The following is a 16,521-nucleotide window of genomic DNA, read 5'->3' on the forward strand; positions in this document are numbered from 1 at the left end:
TCTTTTATCCTCCTGATTTTCCTTTTATCAAGTATACTCCTCCTGCCCTTGTACTTGTCTAGGGAATCACTCTATTTCTGCTGTCAATACCTGACATACATGCTTCCTTCTTATTCTTGACCAAAACCTCAATTTCTCCAGTCATCCAGCATTCCCTACACCTACCAGCCTTTTCCTTTCACTAACAGGAACATGTTGTCTCTGGACTCTAATTATCTCATTTTCAAAGGTCTCCCATTTTCCAGCCACACTGAAAATTCCTTATTGCTCACTGCAAAGTTAACAATGAGCTGATAATATTTCCATGTTTACTAGTATCAAGAGCTTGAGCATGAAAACCACAAATTGAAAAATGAACTTGATCAGCTAAAGAAAGACTTTGCTGATAATTCTACTGCAAGTGATACCAAAAAGCAGAAAGAGGCTGACTCCAGTCTGAAGCAGCTCAAAAATGCCAATGAAGAAATTGGAATTCTGAAAGAGGAGCAGATTTGGCTAAAATCTCAGCTCCTTATGGCAGAAAAGGAGATTGATACTATGAAAAATAAGGTCAGTAGTATGTAGAACACATACAATTCTGCAGAATTCCTAACAGTTTTTTTTTGATTTGTTCACAGTTGCTTTGACTGCAGATGGGGAGGTGATGGCTTAGTGGTATCATCACTGGACTGATAATCCAAAGACCCAGATAATGTTCTGGGGATCTAGTTCAAATCCTGCCACGGCAGATGGTAGAATTTGAATTCAATAAATATCTGGAATGAAGAGTCTAACGATGACTGTGAATCCATTGCCAATTGTTGGAAAAACCCACCTGGTTCACTAATGGCCTTTCGGGAAGGAAACTGCCATCCTTGCCTGGTCTACATGTGACTCCAGGCCAACAGCAATGTGATTAATTTAACTGCCCGCTGGACAATAAATGCTGCTTAGACAGTGACTCTCTCATCCAGTGAATGAATAAAGAAAAAAGATAACGGGTGGGGGTGGTGGCGATATGTAGAGGAGAGAAAGGGGAAGTTGCTGATGACAAGCAAGCCATTCAGTTTCCTTCTATTGAGCTAATGTTTTATGTCTTTGCTTTTTTTTTGCACTTTGGGCACTGTTCCCTTACAATCACCTTGTGGATAGCTTAGACTGCTCTTTGTAGAGGAACATGTATAGTGTAGATTTAAATTGTGCTCCAACAAAGTGTACCTGAAGTTGTCATTTCAATGATTTCCTTTTTCTGATAGCATATAGGTCTCTTGTGCTATGACAGAAAATAATATTTTCAAGGACACTGATTTTGCAGCCTGTTAATGGCAGAACAAAGATGTTGACCGACCAACAATTTCAGACTTGACTGTCGCACGTAGATTTGTTTCTCTAACTTCCCATGCAGTTCAAAATCAAACTCAATATATTTGGTAGAAATATTTCTTTGGTAGAAAACTTTCCTGATTTTTGAAAATTTGACTGTTCAGCTTGTATCCTTTGCCTGAGGAAGTGGCTGTTGTTTGGCAACTCCTTGCACTACTTCATCATACAACTTCAGGGCTGGTGATGTGAAACTGCATGTTGTCATAAGGACGGTGCCAGGCATCTCCTCAATGGTTCATGCGCTGCAAATTTATATAGCTCATTTAACCCTGGTTATCTTTTTTGAATGTTCCAATTTAAAAATTTGCTGCATCAAAGCTGAATCTTAATCACAATTGAGGTTAATTTGTTAGACAGCTATTCTTAAATGTTACTGAGTTTAAAAAATAATAGTCATTTAGCTAAAATACAAATACAAAGGTAGAAATGAGATATTTTTAAAGATGAAAGCAAGATAAAATCAATTGTTGCATGCATTTTTCTTGCTTGAAGATTCTGTTAGCAAGGGAAAGGGGTTGGCATCCTGAAGCTTTAACGTCTGTGTTCTGTGGTTATCTGTTCACAGGCTACAATGGCAGACCTCTTTGGATTACCCAAAAATGGACATAAGATGTCTGAGGAAGATCTCAGATGTGCTTATGATGCTGTTCGTGTGGCCAACAAGTAAGTGAGTGAGTGGAAGCTTGCTTGCAGCGAAAGCAGAATTCAAACTGGAATCAAGAACAAAAATGTGATGGTTTTTTTATTGTCTTTTGCTTGCCAATCTGCATTACTTTTGGTAGGAACGGCCAAGCTGATATCTGCCATTTTGAAACTTGTCTATTTACTTATCCCTTCGGTTTGTTGAGCACTTGCACAGGATCCTGTGCTAGATCTTGGAAAGGTCTTTCCAATAATTTGCACCCTCTCCTTTTTTCCCTCTTAGTTTTCCTTGATGACTATATTGAATTTTCTCAAATCTTGTAATTGAATCTGCTACTACTGTCTTTCACAGCAATGTATTCTAGATCATGTTGCCTGACAAAGCTGTTAGAATTCTTTTTAGTAAGTTAGACAAAGGACAGTCAGTGGACATGATATATTTGGATTTCCAGAAGGTCTCTAACAAGCGTATGTGTAGGAGACTGTTAAATAAGCTAAGAGTCCATGGTGTTAGGGACAAGGTAATGGCATGGATAGAGGATTGGCTAACTGGCAGAAGAATGGGAATAAGGGAGTCTTTTTCAGGATGGCAGCTGGTGACTAATGGAATTCTGCAATGGTCAGTATTGGGACCACAACTATTCATGTTATACATTAATGATGTAGATGAAGGAATTGAAGGCATTGTTGCTAAGTTTGCAGATGACAAAGATAGGTGGAGGAGATGTGTATTGAGGAAGCAGGGGAGGCTGCAGAAGAACTTGGACAGGCTAGGAGAGTGGGCAAAGCAGTAGCAGATGGAATACAATGTGGGAAAGTGAGGTTATGCACTTTGGTGGGAAGAATAGAGGTATAGACGACTTCCTAAATGGGGAAAGGCTTCAGAAATCTGAAGCGCAAAGGGTCTTGGGATTCCTACTTTAGGACTCAAGGTTAACATGCACGCTCAATCAGTATTAGGGAGGCAAGTACAGTACTAGCATTCATTTCAAGAGGGCTAAAAAACTAGAGCAGAGAAGTACGGTTGAGGCTGTTTTAAGGTTCTGGTCAAAACATTATTTGAAATATTGTGAGCACATTTCAGCTCTATCTAAGGAAGGATATGCTGGCTAAGGAGGGGTTTCAAAGGAGGTTTGAGAATGATCCCAGGAATGAAGGACTTGTTGTATGAGGAGCAGGTGAGGATTCTGGGTTCAAGGGTAGAAGTGGGGGCAAAGCTGGAAAGGTATCCATGTTGAATGCGAAGAACCTTTTGGTAGAGGGGGTCTTGCATTGAGATTGAAACTCTCTGAATACTGAGAGGCCTGGACAGAGTGGCCATGAAGGAGAGGCTAGGAGCTGAATACACAGCCTCTGAATGAAAGGATGACCCTTTAGAACTGAGGTGAGGAGGAATTTCTTTAGCCAGATGGTAGTTAATCTGTAAACCTCATTGCAGCAAAAGGCTGTGGAGACTAAGTCATTGGGTATCTTTAAGACAGCTTCTTAATAAGGGAATCAATCAAAGGTTATGAGGAGAAGGCAGGAGAATGTTGTTCAGAAACATACCAACCGTGGTCAAATGGTGGAGCAGATTCGAAGGGCCAAATGGCCTAATTTAACTCCTATATCTTGTGGTCCTGTTCCAATGCAATTTGGGGAGAAGACATTATCATCTTCATTTTCAGCCATCTCAAAGATGGCCTTTTTTGGTTACTTGCCTTCCTGCTAGCAGAAAGCTGTTTTATTTTTTATTTTACTGTATCAAAATCTTTTTAATGAATGCAATTAAACTTCTGAACCTGCTTAAGGAAAGTTTTTTTTTTTTTTTTTTTTAAGTGGATCTAAATTCTACAAAATAACCTTAGTTGGCTACAACAAGAAGAATGCATATAATGCGCTGAAAATTGTTAAAGCTAAAAGAACAGCGGGGAAATGGGAAGATCAGGGTTAATAAGCAAATAAGTGAAAACATGGAACCAATAGAAGAGTTGGCATGCCTTGAGTAATCCATCAAGGTGGGGGAGGGGGTGCGAGTGGAACTGGTGAGCTGTCCGTATTGAATGTGAAGAATTTTTGGTAAAGGAGGTCTTGCATTGATTTGAATTCATTTAGACTCCTTGCACCCCAGATTTTGGTGGTTTAACCCAGGCATTTCCATTGGGGAACACTAACTTAATCACAGATATAACTATTGCAGCAACATTGGCCATGTTATAGGTGGCCATACCATGGATGCATATACGTAATAAACTGAGATGTACTTGATGTGCATGTTTATCTAATAATTGCCTATACCTCTTTGGTATTGAGGCATGAGGTGATGTACTTTGGTCAGAAGAACACTGAAAGATAATATAAAGTAAGGGGTACAATTTTACAGGAGATGAGGGAGTAGAGAGATCTGGGGATGTATGTACATAGAACATTGAATGTGGCTGGACAGGTGAAGAAAGTAGTAAGTAAAGCCAAGAACACTGCTTTATTATTATGACCTAGAGTATAACAGCAAAATGATCTTGAACTTGAGATTCTTGCAAGACCTTAGTATTGTCTACAGTTGTGGGTGCAACATTACAGAAAATGTGTGAATATATTGGAGAAACTGCAGAAGCAGTTTACTGGTATGGTTCCAGGCATGAGAAACTTCAACTGTGCAGATAGATTGAAGAAGCTAGGAATCTTTTCTCCCTGGAGAGAAGGCTGAGGAGGAGATCTGATTGTAGTTTTCAAAATTGAGAGTAGGCGGGCTGGTGTAGATAGAGGGAAGCTGTTTCCTCTTGCAAAAGAAGCAAGAACAAGACTATAGATTTAGTGATGTGCAGGTGAAACAGGAGTGTTGTAAGAAAACCAATCCCTCTCTCTCCCTCTCTTCCAGAGCGAGTTTTAGGCTTTGGAATGCAATGCTTGGAAATGTGATGCAGGCAGAATCAGCTGGGGCATTCAAGCAGGTACTGGTTAGCTGCAATATTTGGGAGTGGGGGGGGGGGGTGGTTAGGTAGGAGAGGAAAAGGAGGCAGATTGTGCCTGCACAGACACTAGATACTAGAGTCAATGGGGCGGTATGGTGGCTCAGTGGTTAGCACTGCAGCCTCACAGCGCCAGGGACCCAGGTTCAATTCCAGCCTCGGGCGACTATCTGTGCGGAGTTTGCACGTTCTCCGTGTCTGCATGGGTTTCCTCTGGGTGCTCCGGTTTCCTCCCACAGTCCAAAGATGTGCAGGCTAGGTGGATTGGTCATGCTAAATTGCCCGTAGTGTTCAGGGGTGTGTGGGTTATAGGGGGATGGGTCTGGGTGGGATGCTGCAAGGGTCGGTGTGGACTTGTTGGGCCGAAGGGCCTGTTTCCACGCTGTAGGAATTCTATGATTCTCCTGCAAAATTGTAATTCTGTAGCTTGTTTTCAAGCACACCAAAAAAAAATTGTGCATTCTGCACTTTGTCTCGCCATATATGAACAAATATGCAAAGTGATTTAAGGTACTGTGTATATGATGAATAAATAGAGATTATTTGCCCAACTGCTGCCTTTATTCTTGTATTATGCTAAATAAAGTGCTAGTTGTATTTGAATTCCAAATTAGCTGAATCTGACTAGTGGCTATCCTTGAATCTGATTTAAGGAAATATATAATTGCTTGCCCTGTTCATTTCACTGGCTCTCTTTCAGCAGTATGCCTCAGACAGTTAAAAAACACAAACACACCAAGTCTGTTTAATGGTATGTGACTGAGTGGCCTGCCACAGCTGGTTAGAGCCCATTATATTTGAATAAATGTCCTCAAATGGATTATCTACGCTATACATGGGGGTAGCATGGTGGCTCAATGGTTAGCACTGCTACCTCACAGCGCCAGGGACACTGGGTTCAATTCCATCCTCAAACGACTGTAAAGTTTGCACATTCTCCCCATGCCTGCATGGGTTTCCTCAGGGTGCTCCAGTTACCTCCCACTCTCCATAGGTGTGCAGATGAGATTGGTTAGCCATGGGAAATGCAGGGTTACAGGGATGGGCTGGGTCTGGGTGGGATGCTCTTTGGTGGGTCTTTGGACTTGATGGGCTGGATGGTCTGCTTCCACATTGTAGAGATTCTGTGATTCCATGAAGTTTGGTAACTATTTGGCCTTCTAAAGCTGTTTGGATAATAGTGCATAAAGTGGGGAACTGGGCCATATGTAGCTGGTTAATTTTAATTCAGCATCAGTAGTAAATCAAAAAGTACAGTTTTCAAAATACAGATATGTTATCTTGAAGTAATCTTTTGGATTTGAGCTACCTTGGCTTTATCACCTAGTGCAATAACATTTTAAATGCAAATTGCATATACACTGCGGATGAAGTCTGCTTTCTGAGGTACTGAGGGAACAATATACTCCGGCATTTGTTTTGTTTTCTTTCTTTCTCTCCCAGCTAATTTGTAGTTGCTAGCAGTGGGTGTAAACCTATTGCTGAATCACTTTGCCTGGAAAGTAAAGTGCAATGAGCAGTTAACCAAATAGAATCCATCAAACAGTGAAATCAAGTCTCTAGAAATCAACAACTTTAAAAATAAGATGTTGGGTTCTTGGAAGGGTGTTCAACTTATCTTAATTTGATAGCAGTATATTTACATGATACAGCAACTTGAGGGTGTGAATCATGTCTGTGATGTGAATACAGGAAGTGTGAATTTGATAAAAGTAAAAGCAAATAATAGTGCAGAAACACAGCTGTGCCTATCAGCATTTATGAAGAGTAAAGACAGATTAACATTTTGTGTGTTAGACCCTTTGAAGCTGAAAGATGAGGGAGCATTTTCTTTTTGTAGCTCTGCAAGGAGTCCAAGAATGACAGATGTTGGAGGCCCTGAGCGTCAACTTGCTAGCAAATGTACCCTGTATCTTGCATGTTGTCTATTTGCATTGGCTAAACCGAGATTCCCTCGGATATAAGAACAGTTTTTATATTATCAAAATGTACAAACTGTTGATTAGTTGCAATGCTTCTCCTTATCACTTGCATATTGCATCAGTATACTAGAATGCCAGCAGTGTTTAAGAATGTTACTACCGTTGCATTCTTTCACAAGCCACTAATTTTGGGGGCTGTGCACTCTTCATTTTATTGAGAGAGCTAGGTGAAAGTTGTGTCCAAAGACCTTTTTTCAGTCACTGAATTACGAGTTACCAATTGCTGGGATCTCAATGCAGTCCTCTGTTTGAACTCCAGTCAGTTGCAGCCCTTCTGCTTTTGAATCAGAAACCTGTGAATTCATGTTCCACCCCAAGGATCTGTGCATGATATCGAGCCTGCCGCTGCAGTGTGGTACTGAAGGAGTGCTGTTGTAATGGGATTTCAGTTATTAAAGTGCGATGAGCATTAATGAAGGATTCAGTTGCCTCCTTTTATGTAGCTGCCAAATGAAGTGAGAGTTTATGCAGTATTTTTCTCTGAAGCTTAGAAGCATAAATGCTAAATAACCAGACAGTAAACGAGAAAGCCAGAATTGAGTGACAGCTCCAATGTTCAACACAAATGTCCTGAGACATTTAAACTAAGTCAGCCCACTTCCTCAGTTGAACACAAGATTCCATGACACTATTTGGAGAGGAGAAAGGAAGTTTGTGTTCTAGCCAATATTTATCCATTCATCACTTCACTTCAAAAGCAAATTCAAAACTGATCATTGTCTTATTGCTTTCTGTGGGAGCCTGCTGTGTACAAATTGGATGATTTACATCAACATAATAATGACTAGATTTCAAAAATACTTCATTGTAGAGCACTGAGGTGTCATGAAGGTGGGATAAAAATGCAAGCTTGTTTACATTAGTGCTTTGAAGGTCTGATTTTAAATTGCTTACTTGGCAGATGGATAATAAATAATAAGCTGAACTACTGGTTGGTCTTAACAAATTGTACTCTATGCTTGCGATGGAGAGTGCAGAAGAGCGTGCCTAAGAATAAGGTGTCAATCTGGCAAAGCTAAAGTGCAGACAATGCCAAATGGTAGCAAGTGATAGGCAATTCCACAACCCATGGATCAGATCTGAGCATTGCAGTCCTGCCGCACTTCCAGTTGTGACTAGTTGTGGACAATTAAACACTGGAGGAGAAGGTTCCACAAATCCTCAATGGTGGGCACCACAGCAGGTCAATGCAAAGAAAGAGCTGAAGTATTTGCAACAACGTTCAGCCAGAAAAGTCAAATGGATGGTCCAGCTCTGCTCCCTTCAAAGGTCAGCAGCATCACAGATGAGTTTTCAGCCGATTCTGTTTACTCCCTGATGCTCAGAAACAGCTGGAGGCACTGGATACTGTGAAGTCTATGGATCCTGATGACATTCCTGCAATATTACTGAGGACTTGTGCTCTAGAGCTAGCTCTGTCCCTCACCAAGTATCCCACTGGTGTCCATCCAAAGTAGAAAATTTTCCAGATACGTCCTGCGCAAAAGTCAAACAAATCCAATTATCAGTAAGATGATGGAAGGTGTCAACAATAGTTCAGTTGAGTGTCACTTGTTTTAACAATCACCTGCTCGTTGCTCAGTTTGGGTTCTGCCAGGGTCATTCAACTCTTCACCTCTTTAGAGCCTGGGTTCAAACATCATTTACCAAGAGCAGGTGAGAGTGACTGCCTTTGACATAAGACTGCAGTTTCACAATATGGCATAGAGGGGCCTTTGCAAAATTCAAGTCAGTTCTGAGGAAGGGTCACTGGACCTGAAATTTTAACTCTGATTGTCTCTTCAGAGATACTGCCAGACCTGTTGAGCTTTTCCAGAAACTTCAGTTTTTGTTTCTGATTTACAGCGTCCGCAGTTCTTTCAGTTTTTTTTTTATTTTTTTACCAAGTCAGTGGCGATTGGTTGGGTGGAGCAGGGAAAGAAAGAGAAAGCAGAAAAAAGGTTGTAGTTGTTGGTCAGTTATCTCAGCTGTAATGTGCTGGCCCCAAACATCTCCGGCACGTTCCCCCCGGCACGTTCCCCCCGGCACGTTCCCTCCATCATAAGATCAGAAGCGGAGATATTTGCTCATGACTGCAGAGTTCAGCACCATTCATGATAACTTGTACTGCTTCAGTGTCCATGTCCAAATGGAGTAAAACCTGGCCAATATCAGGCTTGGTCTGATAATGGCATGTCACTAACTGCCAGGCCATGACCATCTCCATTTAGAGAGAATCTAACCATCAAACCTTCGATTCAGTGATGCTAATGTCACTGAATGTCCTTCCTATCAAATCCTGTTATTTTGGAGGGGAGGGAGGGTGGTATTGGGTGAGGTGTTGCAGAAATGAAGGGTGTTGCCACTGACCAGAAACTGAACTGGACAGCCACCTTAAATACTGTAGCTGCAAGAGTCCGTCAAAGTTTGGGAATCCTGTACCTTCTAACTCCCCAAAGTCTGTCTACAGCTACAAGGCACAAGTCAGGAGTGTGATGCAATACTGCCTTCCTGTCTGGATGAGTGCTGTTCAACACCAGTCAAAAGCTTGACACCATCCAGGACAGAGTAGCCTGCTCGACTGGCACCACATCCACATTCAGACAATCGAGAACAGCAGTTTGCACCATCTACACAATGCACTGCTCCTTCAGTGTAATTTGTCCAAAACCTGAAACTCCTCTCAAAATATTGTGGGTGTACCTAAACTGAGTTGGACTGCAGCAGTTCAGGGTAGCAACTCACCAGAGTTGTCTCAATGGGCAGTTAGGAATAAGCACTGAATGCTGGCCCAGCAGGAGATGCTTACATCCCTGAATGAATTTTAAGAATTTGAGGGAATATAAGACTACTCCATGTAACCTGTCGTAATTTACCCTGTAGCGTTCTAGTGCCTCTGCAATTGCCCTGTCGAAAATGTATCCCTTATAAAATATGGTGCCCAGAACTGAATGCACTATTCTTTTATTTTGGCATTCCAATGGAAATCTTCAGCCTCTGTGTAGATTTTTAAAAAATATTTTCTGCTTTAATCTAGTGTTATGCCCAATGGGATAGAGTGGGATTGACTCCCCCTTTTTGGCCAGTTGCAATAAATGTTATCTCTTGTAGTACACAGCTGTCACACTGATTTTGGTCTGATAAATCAGATTTTAATTGAAAAGAGCCCAATGATGATGATCCCTTGGAAGAAAGGAAGAATTTTATTCTGCATTGGGCCCAAAAATATGGCATCAACCACAAATTGAAACAATGCTAAAAGGAAGTTGGGTGAAAGGTTAGGGGGCTTAATACTTAGAGAAGTTTAAAGGCAATTCTAATTTAAAGTTCATGGAACCTTTTGTTGTGAGAATGACCTGAGTCCCATCTGTTTAATTGTTACTATTTCTTCAGAAGTGACAAAGTTTGCAGATGACCTTGAGTCTCCACTGGTTGTTCTTAGCTTGCTTTTTCATTGGGCTCTGGTTCCTGAATTTGAAAGAAATGGAAGGAAGACACTTTATTGCTATTATAAATTATATTTATTTATTCTTCCCTTTTTCTGCTCAAAGCAGCCATTCATGTATGTCCGTCTGTGTATCCCTATGTCTGCTTCATTGTTCTTCCAAGCTGACAGTTGTAGGCAGCCCTTTGATATCCAAGAGAACCTTGTCATTATGAATCAAACAGGGACGTGCAAATTGAAATAACTCCATGAAAGCTGGTATCCCGTCACCAAGTCACCCTTTATCTACACATACATAGTAAATGACACTGACGCTAGTATGAAGCCAGCTCCTAGAGTGAGCAGAACCTGTGCTCCTGTTTATATCTGTCAGCCCATCTTCCTGATTTAAGGCTGTTTAACCTGGTCCAATCAGGGAACGCTAATCCTGAGATACATCTAATCACTAAATAAATATTCATAGAATCCCTACGGTGTGAAAGCTGGCCATTCGGCCCACTGAATCCACACCAACCCTTCTGAAGAGCATTGCATCCAGACCCACCCCTTATTTTACTCACCCTCGACACCCTGGGCAATTTAGCATGGCTAATCGAGTTAACTTGCATATCTTTTGGACTGTGGGAGGAAACCGGAGCACCCAGAGCAAACTCACCCAGACCAGGGGAGAATGTGCAAACTCCACACAGTCGCTAGAGGCTGGAATTGAACCTGGGTCTCTGGTGCTGAGGCAGCAGTGCTGCTGATGCTGATTCAATTAGGTAACATGGTAATCTCCATGCAGACAAGTTTTCATTTATTCCAAATGAGTACCCTGGATTGACTTCATTCTGGTCAGATGGTTGTAGTCAGCATTTTAAGCCAGTGTTGTCCTTTTTCCAAAGTCCAGGAAGGCCTTGTACTAAATCAAATGGTGGTATTGAATATTAATAGTCTGTTTACCATTTATCATTAGATTTGTTTCATTCTTTGAATAATATTAACCTTAACAGTTCTTGTCTTCTACCACCAAAATACTAAGGACGTTAGTGGTATTTATAAGAAAGTGGATTTACGTTCGTGTCGACATGGCCAATTATGAAGATCATAACTTGCTGTATTTGAGTAAGAGGTCATGTGCAGTGTATTTTTGATGATGGCATGGCTCAAAATCTAGGGGTATACTAAAGCAAGTGTTGGATTCCAGGGATCTTCAAATAAGTGAGTGTTTCAGAGTATGAAAGACCACAGTTTTACAAGGTGGGTAATTCTCATATAAGCCGAGATTAGAATTTCTTGAGGGATCTGATTTTTGTTCTTTTTAGCAGAGACCACAAGTTACTTGGATTTAGGCTCTTGACCTCTTCTCTTTTCCCCCTTCTTTCCCCCACCATCCCTCCCCAAAAAAAATCCTGTGACAATCAACAATGTGTCCCCTATGTTTGAGAGATTTTAAAATTCTTCCTGTCTGAACAGATGCACTAATTTCAAAAATACAAGTTATTTTCGATGAGTTTAGCATCTGAGTTCAGCGAATGAAACAGCAATATTTTTAAACTTGCAAATATGCTGTAACATAGCAGTCACCGTATGTTATAAGTAATTTCTTGCATTTCTAGTGTGATTTGTAGAGCTGATTTCCATATTTGACTGCTGCCTTTGCAGTTTGGTAATCTGCTGGAGTGCCACTTCCATTACCATGTGTCTCGTTGATGTTTGTAAGATTCACTACGGCCAACACCATCTGCTCTGAATGCCATAAATCTGCTTTGTTCCTCTCGGCACAGTTCTTGTTCCCATTGAGATTTAACAATCCTATTTGTTACTCGACACTTAATTTGAAGAACTCTGCAGATTTATTTTCAAAAATTGTATTTCTTCAATATTTTTTAGCAATTTTTAACATTAATCTTGTTCTTGCTTGCCAATTACTGTCTCCATCTGTTATTGTGTTGCTTTGTGGCTCATTTCACTTCACTTCTCTATCAAATGGACCATGTTTTCCAAGTAAAGCCACATTTTTTTTTTAAAAAACTTTGGCAGTGAGCAGGGAGAAATGGAGACATGTCAGGTCAGTCTGGTAGCACTAGAGGCAGATTCCATCCACTCATTGCTCTGTGCAGAGATAGGGTTAGGTGCAGAGATACCAGAGGCCTTAAATGCCCTTTTCTGAAAAATTGGAACCTCTTTTTCAGTTTAACTCCGATTGAGAGCATGAATTTCTTTTTCCCTTTGTTTGAATTGATTTATTATTGTCACTTGTACTGAAAATACAGTGAAAAGTATCTGCTCTACGGGCAGATCGGACCATACAAATTGCAAAAGGTAGCAGAACGGAGTGCAGAATACAATGTTACAGCTGCTTGGAGCTGCAGAGCTAGTGTAGGCAATCAAAATATAACAACACAATTTCGTTTCCAACCAGCGTTACTCGTCATTTTGAGTGGACCTTGCTACCATTGCCCACACCCTGGAATTCACGGTCTTCCTTGCATCATAAAAGATGGCTAAATAGAAAAAAGAAAATGCAGAGCTTGTATTTTGAACCATCATTAAGGTTAGGCTGAAATTTCCCCCACTGTGTGGAAGCCCTCCTTTCACATGCACCTAGGCTTCTGGCAAAGTTTTACAACAGAGTATCAGGGATTCTCAAGTAAACATTGTGATGTTTTTAAAGAGTTAGAATGATTAACTCCTTACTTGGAGCATGTCACTTTACAATATTTCCCTCCTTAGTATCCAGACAAAACTAATTCAAATTCTAAAATGTTTGTGAGCACATCTGATTTATGATACTCACCTGACTTCTAGTCTCTTTGTCATTTTATGCAATTGAATGAGCAAGTGTTGTTCTTAAATTCAAGTTTTCTCACATTAAGATTTATAACTTTTCATAACCAGAATGGGATGGATGAACATGTCTAAAAGGTGTGGGTCGCTGTGCATTATACTTAATGTCTAAATGTGTTGATATGTGCTAAATACAGCAGGATTTAGAAACTTGCAGGTTTAAAGTAAAATTTTAAGGTCAATTTGAATAGAATGGAATAGAATATCCTTTATATTGGAAAGTCGAGAAAATGAGGGGTGTACTGGGGAATGACTTATTCCAAATTTTTCCCCATCTGTAATGGTCTCTTTGTGATTTGTGACTGAATACAGCCATTTGTCGTTGGTTTCAAATGTGCAGGGATGCTTTTTAACCAGCAAATGCTGTTCAATCAAATGAAATTGTCATTGTCATGGTCAATCACTTTTTGTTTATCTACTTGGAGCATCAGTTTGAAGACCATTTTAAGTTTACAGCTTTGAGGATGACTGTCAGTAAGATAGCTGAGTCGCGTTTGACCTTGGGTGGTAACCTGTCTTTGCCCATTGCTTTGATTGCAAGGCATGGCCACTGTTGGGAGCAGCAAATATTTTGGTGATGGTGGAAAAGCTGAAAACTTAGAGGACAACAGCTCCTTTGGAAGTGAACAATCCTTCAGGAACATGGCTTGTTTCCCCCCTAAGTACACATAAGAGAAGCACAGAAACTCCTGCGTAAAAACCGAAAGAACTGCGGATGCTGTAAATCAGGAACAAAAACAAAGTTGCTAGGGAAGCTCAGCAGGTCTGGCAGCATCTGTGAAGGAAAAAAAAGTTAACGTTTCGGGTCCATGACCCTTCCTTGGTTCTGATCCGAAACATTAACTGTTCTTTCCTTCGCAAATGCTACCAGACCTCCTGAGTTTTTCCAGCAACGTCGTAGTGGTAGATGCCCTTCGGTCTTCATATGTCCCATTGAAAATGGGAGGCTTTTGTGAGCACCTGCCAAGGAGAACATTCCATGAGGTTTGGAGGAGTGAGCAGGGGCTCACCTTGGTCTAATCGCCACCACTACATTGCCCACCATCCTGCATTTAGCTCCAATCTAAAAGTTTAGTTGATCGGAGTCCCCTTTCAAGTGCTGTTTATGATGGGTTTGAGACCAGACCAGGCAACAGGGACATTGTGGTTCCTGTACAGACCTTATGTCTGTTGTCAGTGCTTCAGCTGTTACTACCATTGTTTGGACTGATGGAGATAATGGTCCATGGTGTTCTGCCTGAAGTTTTCACAACCTTTATTATAACACGGATTATTGGAATCAATTAAATGGCCTTAATTGATTGAGTTATAACACGTTAAAGCAATGATGTCCTGTTTTATGCATTTCAGTTTTGAAGTTCTGTTTTATGTCACAGACACTGGTATGTATGCTGTAATATGTTTCAAGGAACTGTCAATTAGACTGGAGTGATTTAAGCTAAACTTGTTTGAGATGAATTTTCTCCGTGATTTGGGAGTTGGGTTCATTTTTCCTCCCTACATGTGTTCTACTATTGTCATCAAGCATTTGCCCTTACTGAAATAAAGACAAAGTACTAGATAAACTCAACATCTGTTGAGAGAGAAGCAGTTAATTTTTCAAGTCTGATATAACTTTTTTAGAGTCCTTTTGGTAAACTTGTGTTTAAATTACTATATTGCTTTGTTTTTCTGTTTTATGCTTATCACTCTCTCCTTCTCCTGACCAGAAGATGAAGGTTGATTTGATCACTTTGCTCCCCACCTTTTTAACCCAATTAGAAACCTCTCCTTTTACAGACTTCTCATGGACCAGTTGGATGAACAGAAGGCACAGCATGTGAAAGAAATAGCGAATTTTCAAGATGAAGCGAGAAACTTTCAAGAGAAGCTGAATGAACAGCAGCAATACTTTGCTAAGGCACTACAGCTGCCACCAGAGGAGCAAATGGAAGTTGGTTTACAGCAAGAAATTGCACAACTTAAAAGCGAAAACCTGGTAATGTACAGTGAAGGCGTTTCTGGATGTCTGTTAACAATATCAAAGTTTAGGGTTTTGTATTTTGTCTTTGTATGAAAAATCAATGCTTTTGATTAATTGGGATTTTTCTGTAGCTAAGCAGCAACTGTGAAGAGACATTTTAAGATTTTTTTGATTTGCTAGTAATGCCCTAAACTGATCTAAAGCTAGCGTTTGTTGCCTTTGAGAAGGTGATGTGAGCCATCACCTTGAACTGTTTATGTAGTTATCTCCTTGGTGCTGCTACAGGGTGTTCTAGGGTTGTGATTTATGGCAGTGAAGGAACATCGTCATGGTTTCAAGTCAGAATGGTACGTATGGTTTGAAGGGAAATGTTGCTGTTAGTGGTGTTCCCTCATTGCCTTTTCCTTCTGTATAATGTTCAGTAGTTTTGGCAAGTTGCTACAGCTCATGTGGATGCTCATACCAACGTGATATGTGGCAAAGGCACCAATGTTAAAGGTGACAGGAGGAATGCTGATCTGGTGAGCTGCTTTGTCCTGGATGATGTTGAGCAGCTTGAATGTTGGAGCTGCTGTCATTCAGGCAAGGGGAGAAATTTCCAACACATTCTCTTGAAATGTGCCTTGTTTGGTGGGGAGTTGAGGTACGTTACTTATCCCACGAATTTGGTAGCTTCAAGAGCTGGGTATTCTGCGGCCATTCCAGTTAAAGTATTGCTCAATGTTAACTTAACTTGTCTTCCCCACACACATCCACCCCCCACTACCTTCAACCCAGTACAGGATTTCTGGGATTCAACTACAGTAGGGCAATTGAATGCTGAAGGCAGATGGTTACATTCTTCCATTTATTGGAAATGAAGGTTGCCTGAGTTTGTTTTTTGTGGTGTAGTTGTTACTTGCCATTTACTAGTATAAAACTAAATGTCCTGGTCTTGCTACGTGCGGGTAACAACTGCGGGTCACTAACTGAGGAGTGGTTAGTGATGCTGAACATTGCAATTACCTTTTATTATTACTTTATTATTTGAACATCTAACCTGAAATTCTCAAAGAGCTGGAGGTGATTAGACCTGGGGCACTCCTGAAGAACATCCACAGTGAGGTCCTGACCCAGAAAGGAAATTAAAGTAAAACATTTAAAACATCTTAAGCACTTAGTCTTATTTGACTGCAATCTGTGTACCAACACACAGATTAGTTACTGGAGGAAGACTTTTTTTCTTGAATCAGAGATAGTAGGAACTGCAGATGCTGGAGAATCCGAGACAACAAGGTGCAGGGCTGGATGAACACAGCAGGCCAAGCAGCATCATAGGAGCAGAGAGGCTGACGTTTCGGGCCTAGACCCTTCATCAGAAAAGGGGGAGGG

General features: G+C 40.8%; 1 protein-coding gene across 1 annotated transcript in view; it reads right to left on the reverse strand.

The window, feature by feature from the left end:
- Nucleotides 1-16,521, reverse strand: part of LOC109923391 (unconventional myosin-Vb-like) — a gene marked incomplete at its 5' end in the record, with an annotated part of 126,168 nt that overhangs the window by 35,721 nt on the left and 73,926 nt on the right. The gene's annotated exons all lie outside the window — the stretch shown is intronic.

The sequence above is a fragment of the Rhincodon typus genome, chromosome 29 (genome assembly GCF_021869965.1).
Source record: "Rhincodon typus isolate 14 chromosome 29, sRhiTyp1.1, whole genome shotgun sequence".
Taxonomy (NCBI): domain Eukaryota; kingdom Metazoa; phylum Chordata; class Chondrichthyes; order Orectolobiformes; family Rhincodontidae; genus Rhincodon; species Rhincodon typus.